The following is an 11,028-nucleotide window of genomic DNA, read 5'->3' as shown; positions in this document are numbered from 1 at the left end:
CCCCTTTATTGTCAGTCTCTTCCTTCCCCAAATTCGTCTCCCTACCCTCCTCTCTTTCCAAGCACTGGGCCATGTCCCATTTCTATGTGTTCCTCTTTGAGCCAGCTGTCATAATCCCTGCAAGGTGTTAGCCGTTGGCTGATAGCAGCCTGTGGAAGGATTGTAAAATGTTAGCCCAGCGGAGGATAGGATATGAAAGGCTATAGAAGTCTGAAAGCAAATGTGTGCTAAAACCCATATTGCAGATGACAGAGGGCCTGGCTACCAGGCAGCCTTGGAGCACCTTGGAGCATTCATTGCGGCCCAGCGTCTGGACTGTCCCCAGCTGTGCTAGTGCAGACACTCCATCTTCTCATGCCTCAAATTTGACTGGCTGCAGGGATGATGATTTGTAGTAATGAAGCTCAAAGAAAGAAATGCAAACAAAAAACCCAATTTATAACAAGACACAAACCAGCTAAGCTGACTTTAGTTGACCAGACCCTTCCTCTCAAGGGACAAGAAGATATCTGGGGAATCAAGGTATTGGCTGGTTGTTCAGGGCTTCTGGAATCAGTGCAGGGGGAGTTAGATGGGAAGACCAGAGTTTATTTGCAGTGAGCTCTGAGATCCGGGGCGGTCACCTCCATGATGAAAGACTACCTGCCACAATGACTGGACATGCGTCCCCACTGAATCTAAGCATGCTCTCTTCTGCGTAGTGCTAGGATATGGCAGATAACAGACTAGGAAATAAATGTCACACTCAAAAGGGGTCTGTAATCACAGAATTTAAGGAAAGAATTCTTTTCCAACATATCCAAAACCAGGAACGGATGGTGAAGCACCCCTAATCTAGCCACTGTGGGAGTCATCCCTACCTCAAGGGCAAGAGGAGGAAGGAGTTGCCAGGACCCGGAGGGAACTATAGTTGCAGCTCCAAGGGAGGGCATTTTTCCAGGATCGTGACATTTGATAGAGGAATACAGCCACTGCAAAACAGGATAGCAGGGAGGGAACACAGGGAAGAAATACGCTTGCTTCTCTCTTCTCCCGTCCCCTGATCCTGCTTGTGCCTCCCATTGGCTGGACGTAGCTGGAACTCAGAGGGCCAGCCAATAGTCTGTAGAGGCCAGCCTCTTAGCTCGAAGAGCAGGGTGGAGAAGGTGAGAACACATGCGGAGGGGCAGGCAGAGAGATCCGGTACATGGGACTGCAGGCATCATACTTCCTCTTTCCTAGGCCTCCTCACCTGACAACTTTGCTTCTGTTTAAGACATTCCAGAATAATTCCTTCCATCTGGCTAAATGGGAATCTTCCTGGCCTGGGGGCTATTCTCTTTCTGTAAGGTGACTCTAAGTATCGCTCTTCTGATCAGTTAAATGATGAATACATTAATGTAATCTTATTTTCCTTCTTTTCTCATGGTTTGTCGGGCTGAGGTGGGGACACCTCACAGAGGCCTTCTTGGGCCAGTCTAATTCAGCTTCATGGAATGGAAGAATCAAGGGAAGAGGGGAACTCCAGGGCAGGCCAGGGTTCTCTGTCAAATACTGTCTTAGCACCAGCTTTACCAAACATATTTGTGTTTCAAAAAGGAATCTTAAACATACAAAATTTAATACCCCCAAATATCTCTCAAATGTCAGAATTTCAGTTCAGTAGTGGAGAAGTATGAAGGCTGTCTAATGATCTCCCAACCCCAAGATGTCCACTTAATCCCCAGAACCTGCGAATGTGTTACCTTATAGGAAAAAGGGTCTTTGCAGATGTGCTTATATGAAGGCTCTTGAGCAGTGGAGATTAAGGATCTTGAGCCCACCTGGGTAGGCTCAATGTAAACATCAGGATCCTTATCAGAGCGAGGCAGGAGGTCAGAATGACAGAGACAAGATGTGATGACAGGAGCAGATGCTGGGCTGGTACACTTTGAAGACGTGAAGAGGCCATGAGCCAAGTAATTCAGGAGGCCTCTAAAAGCTGGAAAAGGCAAGATCCTCCCCTGGAGCCTCTGGGAGGAAGGTAGCCTTTGATTTTAGTCCTGTAAGACCCATCTTGAATGATATGGTTTGGCTCTGGGTCCACACCCAAATCTCACCTTGAATTGTAATAATTCCCATGTGTCAAGGGCAGGGCCAGATGGGCATAATTCAGTCATGGGGGCAGTTTCCCCCATACTGTTCTCCTGATAGTGAGTGAGTTCTCATGAGATCTGATGGTTTTATAAGGGCTTCCCCCTTCACTCAGCTCTCGTTTTTCTCCTTCCTGCCGCCATGTGAAGAAGTGTTGTAGAGCCTTCTCCTTAGGGTTCTTGTCACATGACCAGAAAATATTAGACTCACACTAATCTTCACACTTTGAAGGGTGAGAAAAATGAAATTTACTGGGCAAAAAGGAAAAACAGGAAAAAGAATGCAGCAAAGCAAGAGAGGGCTTCCAGTTAACAGGCCCTCATCTCACAGACTGAATTCCAGGTTACCACCCTGGAACAGGAGAGGCCAGGCTCCTCTTCCCTGCAAGAGGCACGGACTTCCTGAGGCTCTACTGCATTCTCCCAGTGCACAGGCTGGTTGGAGGTTTTCCAGGGAACCCTTTATACTTGGCTGTCTCAGAAGGATGTGTTTGCTTCTGCTTCTGCCATGATTGTTAAGTTTCCTGAGGCCTCCCTAGCCATGCTTAACTGTGAGTCAACTAAACCTCTTTCCTTTATAGATGACCCAGTCTCAGGTATGTTTTTATTAGCAGCATGAGAACGGACTAGTACTTTGGACTTCCAACCTGAAAAAACTGTAAGAGAATAAATTTGTGGTGTTGAAGACACTAAATTTGTGGCAATTTGTAATGGCAGATAAACAGGATATTCTTGGAGTAGAGGCTCCGTTCTAGCATCCTTTGGTCACAGAAGATAGAGGCTATGTTAAGACATCTTTAGAGTGGCTTTTTTTTGCCAGCCAATTTTGGGTCTCTACACAGTCACCAATGGACTGGCATTCTAAGCACAAAAGCTGCCCTGGTAATCTGCCTAATGACAAGCAGAATGTATGCCAGAGTGGGTTTCTGCATGGCTAAGCATCTTCCCAGACTTTGTCCTTCACTGCTTCTCAGGCCAGGGATGGCTGAGTTTCTCCCATCCCCAAGAATTCTGCATTCTCAGAAAGGCGTATGAGAAAGGCAGAGTACTGAGGAGGCCTCTCTAGGCAGGGATGGGTGTTGAAAAAATTAAGGAAACATTTCCTCCTGGTTCTCCATTGCAAAACTAACCCAACGAAAGGGCTTTGAAAATTCTTTGAACTGGTACACTGGGGAAAAGGTCGACCACATGAACTTCATGTCATTTAGCAAGTCTCTTTAGTGCTGTTCTCCACCCCTGCAGTGACCCCAACAGATCCACAGGGAGAGGTCCTTCTCTACAAAGCTGTCTTCTCCCATTAAGTCACACACACTAAATGGAAATGAAGAAGACATCGCTTAAAATGTGCCTTTAGAATGAAATGGGATATGAAAGGGCTCAAATCCATTTTAGAGACGAGTTCCTCTGTCAGAAATCAATAGAGCCCTCACATTCTACAGTGTGCCAGTTCATAAAGTGAACATGCTCAAACTCTCAATTTAACATTTTCAAAGCCGATATTAAATTCTAAGATTTTATATCTGCTGTTGCCCATTTAGGACCAAGTTATAAATCTGAAGTCTCTTCCCAGTTCATAAGTCTGACAGTGCTTGATAAAAACTTTTATAATCAAGTTCAGTAAAGAATCACAAATCTCCATCTTGCGATTTTTAGCTTACAACAATCTTTGTAAATAATGTCTTCCTATCTTGGTGCTTGTCAATATTTGTCATTTTTTAAAAGGGATAAAATAGAAATATTATCTAAACTCTTACCTCTTGGACAGAAATTACTGTTAGTAAAGGATTCAATCGGTAAGATGTCTTCATAGTGGCATTGATAAAGGATGACCACAAAGAACCTGCAGATGGACTCTCTGGTGACACCCATGGTCTACTACTGATGGCATTCACAGAGATACCAGACAGGCCATTATCTGGAAGTCTTAAAGAAAGCCTCCTCTGTGCCGGAAATGGGCAATCAGACAGCTATCTTGTCTAAACTCTCTGTAGGCTAGAAATAAAGGGACCAGTTTTATCTCTAAGCCTGTTTTGAATAACCCTTCAGAATCAGAACCTTTTGAAAAACATTAAAAAGAGATATTCAAACAAGAGGGACTCTAAGTTTTCTATGGTTCCTATGGTTTCCTATGTAAAAAGAAACTGAAAACAGTACTATATATACACATATACAGTAAATCCTTACTTAACATTGTCCATAGACTTTTGGAAACTTTGATTTTTGATTATGAGCATAATATTGTATAATAAAACCTTTTTTTTTTTTTTTTTTTTTTGGTGGTAGTGGCTGATGCATGTAATTCTAGCACTTAGGGAGGCCACGATGGGACGACTGCTTGAGCTCAGGAGTTTAAGACCAGCCTAAGCAACATAGCAAGACCTCGTCTCTACTAAAAATCAAAAAAATTATCCAGGCATAGCTGCGCATGCCTGTAGTCTGAGCTACTCAAGAGGCTGAGGTGGGAGGATCACTTGAGAGAGGAGATTGAGGCTGCAGTGAGCTTGGTCTTGCCACTGCACTCCAACTTGGGTGACAGAGCAAGACCCCGTCTCAAAAAAAAAAAAAAAGAAACCAACAAAAAAGCCATTTCTCCCCCGTCAATGTTATAACAAAATGACATTGAGCGAAAGGACGTTATTCAAGGACATTAAGTCATTTTGCTTAAAGTTGAAGTTTCTAAGAACCTATTGTGACCTTAAGTGAAGACTTACTGTATACACATACATATATACATATGTACTAGGTAGCATGTAATGTGTACTAAAACTATACAGATATCTGTGGGAACAGTAAATATCAAAATCAGGACAGTGGTAACCTCTGAGGAAGAGGAAAAAGGATAAGTGGGAAGATACATAGGAAGCTCAAGTGAATTTGCCATGTTTCATCTTGTCAAACTGGGTATTTTCAAATGCTCATCATATCATTATCTATACCTTTTGAAATGGGCACAGCTACTACATTTCATAATTAAAACAAATTTTAAAGATGGGCCCAGGGCTGGCTCATGAGAGAAATGGAGAAATGAGGGAACAGTCTAAATATGATTCCTTTTACTCTCCTCAAGATGCTCTGTTGACTCTGCCGTGAAGCGGGGACCAAGACTTGTCAGTGATCAGGGAGAGTGAAAGGCAGAGTGGTGTTCTCTGCCTTTATGTACTGATTTATGGAAGCTGATTGGCAAATTTTCAGGAATTTTACAAGCTGGCAGTTCAACACCCCTTTTTAAGAATGAACATATATAAACTTACAGTTAAATACATTACAATAAAAACAAAGGTAGTTTGTTATACTTAAAACCCATCCTGGCTGGATGCAGTGGTTCATGTCTGTAATCCCAGCACTTTGGGAGGCCAAGGCGGGCAGATCACCTGAGGTCAGGAGTTCGAGACCAGCCTGGCCAACATGGCAAAGCTCCGTTTCTACTAAAAACACAGAAATTAGCCAGGCATTGTGGCTGGCACCTGCAGTCCCAGCTACTGAGGAGACTGAGGCAGGAGAATCACTTGAACTTACTGAGGAGATTGCCGTAGGTGGAGATGGTGCCACAGCACTCCAGCCTGGGCAACATAGCAAGACTCTATTGCAAACAAACAAAAAACCCCAAAAGAAAAAAAACCCTCATCCTGATTATTTTACTATGCTTTACCACTATCTATGCTCTTGAAGTTGTGTGTATCTATGATGTCTGCATCCTGTGGAAATACTAGATAGTGGCCCACTACTGCACATCTCTTTACAACTTTGCATCCAGTGACATCATGTTAAGTTCCTTAAGAGTTCCTTGGCTGTAACTTCATTCTGAACATTCTGAATCCTCAATCACCAAGAAAAGCTCATCCCTCCACTAGGCTTGGATGACTTCCACAAAACCAAACCAACTGGAGAGATACCTTTTTAAAAAAATTTATTTTTAATGTTAGTGAGTTATGTAATAGGTATATATATTTATGGGCTATGTGAGATGTTTGATACAGGCCTGCACTGTGAAGTTGTCACATCATGGAGAATGGGGTATCCATCCCTCAAACATTAATCCTTTGTGTTACAAACAATCCAATTACATTCTTTAGGTTATTTAAAAATGTACAGTTAAGTTGTTATTGACTGTAGTCACCCCGTGGTGCTATCAGATAGTTGGCCTTGTTCATTCTTTCTGTTTTTTTTTTTTAATACCCATTAACCTTCCCCACCTTCCTCTCAACCCCCATTACCCTTCCCAGCCTCTGCAAATCATCCTTCTACTCTCCATTTCCATTAGTTCAATCATTTTGAATTTTACATCCCCCAAATAAGTGAGAAAATGTGATGTTTGCCTTTCCGTACCTGGCTTATTTCATTTAACGTAATGACCTCCAGTATCCATGTTGTTACAGATGACAGGATCTCATTCTTTTTTATGGCTGAATAGTACTCCAGTGTGTATATGTACCACATTTTCTTTATCTATGCATCTGTGGATGGACGTTGCTTCCAAATCTTGGCTATTGTGAACAGTGCTGCAGTAAACATGGGAGTGTAGATATCTCTTTGATATACTGATTTTCCTTTCCTTTTTACCCAATAGTGGGGTTGCTGGACCATATGGTAGCTCTATTTTTAGTTTTTAAAGAGCCTCCAAACTGTTTCCAAGGTGGTTGTACTAATTTATACTCCCGCCAACAGTGTATGAGGGCTCCACATCCTCGCCAGCATTTATTATTGCCTGTCTTTAGGATATAAACCTTTTTGACTGAGGTGAGATGATAAGTCATTGTAGTTTTTTTTTTTTTTTTTTTTTTTTTTGAGATAGAGTCTTGCTCTATAGCCCAGGCTGGAGTGCAGTGGCGTGATCTTGGCTCACTGCAACCTCTGCCTCCCAGGTCCAGGTTCAGGCAATTCTCCTACCTCAGCCTCCCAAGTAGCTGGGATTACAGGCATGAGCCACCATGACCAGCTAATTTTTGTATATCTTTAGTAGAGACAGGGTTTTACCATGTTGGCCAGTCTGGTCTTGAAATCCTGACCTCATCATCCACCCACCTCGGCCTCCCAAAGTGCTGGGATTACAGACGTGAGCCACCACACCCGGCTTCACTGTAGTTTTGGTTTACATTTCGCTGATGACCAATCATATGCCTGTCTGCCATTTGTGTGTCTTCTTCTGAGAAGTGGCTATTCAAATCTTTTGTCCATTATTTGATCAGATTATTAGATTTTTTTTTTCCTATAGAGTTGTTTGAGCTCCTGATATATTTTGGTTAGTAATCCCTCGTCAGATGGGTAGTTTGCAAATATTTTCTCCCACTCTGTGGGTTGTCTCTTCACTTTGTTGATGGTTTCCTTTGCTGTGCAGAAGTCTTTTAACTCAATGGGATCCCATTTGCCTATTTTGCTTTTGTTGCCTGTCTGAATACATATTTGAGGTATTAGGCAATTGGGCAGGATTTTCAGGAGAGAGATTCTGTTTCCTTCTGTATTCCCCTCAGGCCTCCAAGTCTTACTTCCCAGGGTCCCTCACAGTTCCTGGACAAGACTGCATTTGTCTGCTGGGCTTTTCTAATCCTGGATGTCACAGAATTATCCTTGGCTATCCCTATTCTAGTTCCCTTTGTTTTTTCAATCTTGACTTAACCTCAGTAGTGACTCCTTGGCGGCCTTAGACCTTGACATATAATAATAGGAGCTGGCAAAGGAGGGGGATGCTGGCCTGTCTGTGCATATGCCTGGCTGCCAAATTCCCTGCCCTTTGAAACTGTGTCCTTTGGGTGTGTTTCTGCTGCTGGCAGCTCCTGGGGCATCTGGAGCTTAGTAAGGGGCAAGCAGGGGCTGGTTTAAGGATCCCCCAACCCATCCCCACAGCAATTCCCCTAGGACCTGGGCCCCCTGAGCACCAGCATCAGTTCTGGGTCTAGAGGAAACCTGGTAACCATTCTAGGAGGTCAGAGAGATACTGCTAAGAACTGTCAAAGAGGCTGGGCACGGTGGCTTACACCTGTAATCCCAGCACTTTGGGAGGCCTAGGTGGGTGGATAACTTGAGGTTGTGAGTTCAATACCAGCCTAACAAACATGGCAAAACCCTATCCCTACTAAAAATACAAAAGTAGCCAGGCATGATGGTGTTCGCCTGTAATCCCAGCTACCCGGGAAGCAGAAGAATCGCTTGAACCCGGGAGATGGAGGTTGCAGTGAGCCGAGATCGTGCCATTGCACTGCAACCTGTCTCAAAATAAATAAATAAAAGAACTATCAAAGATAACATTTATCTTCTAAGTGGATCTCAATTTTTTTTCTCTTAGTCCTTCTTCAAGTTATTTAAAAAATAAACTTCATGAAAAATGGAAGACAACTTAAATATCCAATAGCGGGGTAGGGGGGCAGATTATACTATCTTAAGAAGGAAAATTGTGGATCAATAAAAAACATCTGCCCTTTTGAATATTATGCTGTATCCATGTAATACTTGTTAAAAATGCCATCTTTTAAAAAAACAAAACAGGTGTGTCTGGTAGCTCACACCTGTAATCCCAGCACTTTGGGAGGCTGAGGCAGGCAGATCACAAGGTCAAGGAGATTGAGATCATCCTAACATGGTGAAACCCCATCTCTACTGAAAATACAAAAAATTAGCCAGGTGTGAACACATGTGCCTGTAGTCCTAGCTACTCGGGAGACTGAGGCAGGAGAATCGCTTGAATCCGGAAGGCGGAGTTTGCAGTGAGCAGTGATTGCACCACTGCACTCCAGCCTGGGTGACAGAGTGAGACTCTGTCTCAAAAAAAATTTAAAAAGTACTGTAATTCCAAAAATTAGGCAGAAAGGAAGATAATGTACTCTGGAAGACTGTGTGAGACAATCCAAAAAATAGCTCTGGGGTAGACAAAGACTCTAATGTGATAGAGGTATGGGGAGAGTTTGAAGAAATAATGTCGTGAAATATGAGAGGGCAAAAGTAGTGTTTCTACCTTGGTGTGTTATTTTATATAGTACTTGATTTTAGAGAGGCAATATGCAACTAAAATAATATATAATTTGGGCTAAAAATCATGTTTTAGAAGACCAATGCCATAGAGAAAAGGTCAGGTCATGGCAGTGATAAATCAGCATAAAAATTCTTGATATATAAAAGCTATTCAACTGTAAACACAAAACTGTATGAAAGAAAATAAATGTGTATTGATCTGGAAGGAAAGTCATCAAAAATCATCAAAGTGTTACATTTGGATGTAAGATTACAGGTGACTTTTATATTGTTCTTTATACATTTCTATAGTTTCCAAGCCTCTCACAATAAATAGTCATTTGTTTTATAACAAAAAGAACCTTATTGAAAAACAATATTATAAAACATCTGACTGTAGATACTGCCTCTCTGGTGTCCCTGTGGATCCTCCAAGTATACCAACGTGGAGTACAAAGAAAATAACAGACAACTTTGGGTGAGAGCAAATCATGTAACTGGCATTGTACCAAGCACTTTGCGTGGATTATTTTATGTAGTCACTGCCCCAGCCTTATGAAGTTGGCACGAATACCCCAATTTTATAGTGAGAAAACTGAAAGCCAGAGGTTTAGTACTTTGCCCAAGTCACAAGCTAGTGAGTTGGGGAACTGGCATTTAAACCAAAGCAAACTGATCTAGTGGCAATGCTGCTGGCCGAGGGGCTACCCTGTGCTGTGTTCCAGTGCTCTGATACCTACCTGGGAGGATTTCAGAAGCTGTCACAGGCCACCTCATTGGGACATTCCTAGCCAAATATCTTGAGCGTTTTTCCCCACCTCACATTTTAAGAACCTGGAAATCTTAATTGAATTAAGCAAGTGCTATGGTCTGAATGTCTGTGTCCCCCCAGAATTCATATGTTGAAGGCTAATTACCAATGTGGTGGTAGTAGGAGGTAGTCCTGTTGGGAGGTGATTAGGTCATGAGGGTGGAACCCTCATGAATGGGATTAGCGCCCTCATAAAAGAGGCCAACGAGCTACCTTGTCCTTTTCCACTATGTGAGAATACAGTGAAAAGGTTCCGTCTATGAACCCGAGAGTGGGTCTTCACCAGACACTTATCTGCCAGTCGCTTGATTTTGGACTTCAGGTTTCTAGAACTGTGAGAAATAAATTTCTGTTGCTTATAAGCCACCCGGTCTATGGCATTTTGCTATAGTGGCCCAAGTTGAGCAAGACAGCAAGTTTCTTACCAGGGATTGTAATGCTGCCCAGCAAGCCCCAGACCTTGCAGGCTGAGTAGGTTTCTTGGACTATGACCTAGCAGTCACACAGGGCCTCATGCTTGGTTTAATGCTCTGCTGTTGCTATCTTGAAATTCTTAATCCTTTTCAAAGGGCCTCACAGTTTTATTTTGCATTCAGACCTGCAAATTGTATAGCTGGTACCACCTGTAGGACATCAGAAAGGAGAAATTCCCCTGGAAATTTTTGGGCCGAAGGGCCAGATGGGAAAAAGAGGGGTCATCCAAGTTGCAGATTCAATGTCCTGGAGCCCAGAGAGAAGGGGGCCCCTGAGATGCGGGATCCTAGCCTCTCCATTAACCCCTTTTATGAAAAAACTCTGAAAGAAAACCCCCAATCTTAGGGTAGGAGAAGTAAGTGGGGTCATGAGTGTGGCTTCAGTGTCTACTTCTGAAATAATGAATAAAAGAGAAAACAAAGGAGAAGTTCTACTTTTCTTTGTTCTACTGTAGATCTCCTGTTAGTCCCAGCCTAGAACTATGCCCCTCATTCACTCTTAGAGTTTGTGTGTGTGTGTTTTTAATTTACAAGACAAGATATACTTTATTGTGACAGCAAATACACATAGGGCTGTAGGTAAGGCAAGGTATGCTACTCTAATAGGTATCTGCGTCTAATCAAAGGCTGGTATGGAAATGAGTGGGAATGAATGCTGTTTCTTTGTTTTTTGTTTTTTGTTTTTTGTGTT

This window comes from Saimiri boliviensis, chromosome 2 (genome assembly GCF_048565385.1).
Source record: "Saimiri boliviensis isolate mSaiBol1 chromosome 2, mSaiBol1.pri, whole genome shotgun sequence".
NCBI lineage: Eukaryota > Metazoa > Chordata > Mammalia > Primates > Cebidae > Saimiri > Saimiri boliviensis.
Note: the sequence above shows the minus strand (reverse complement) of the source record.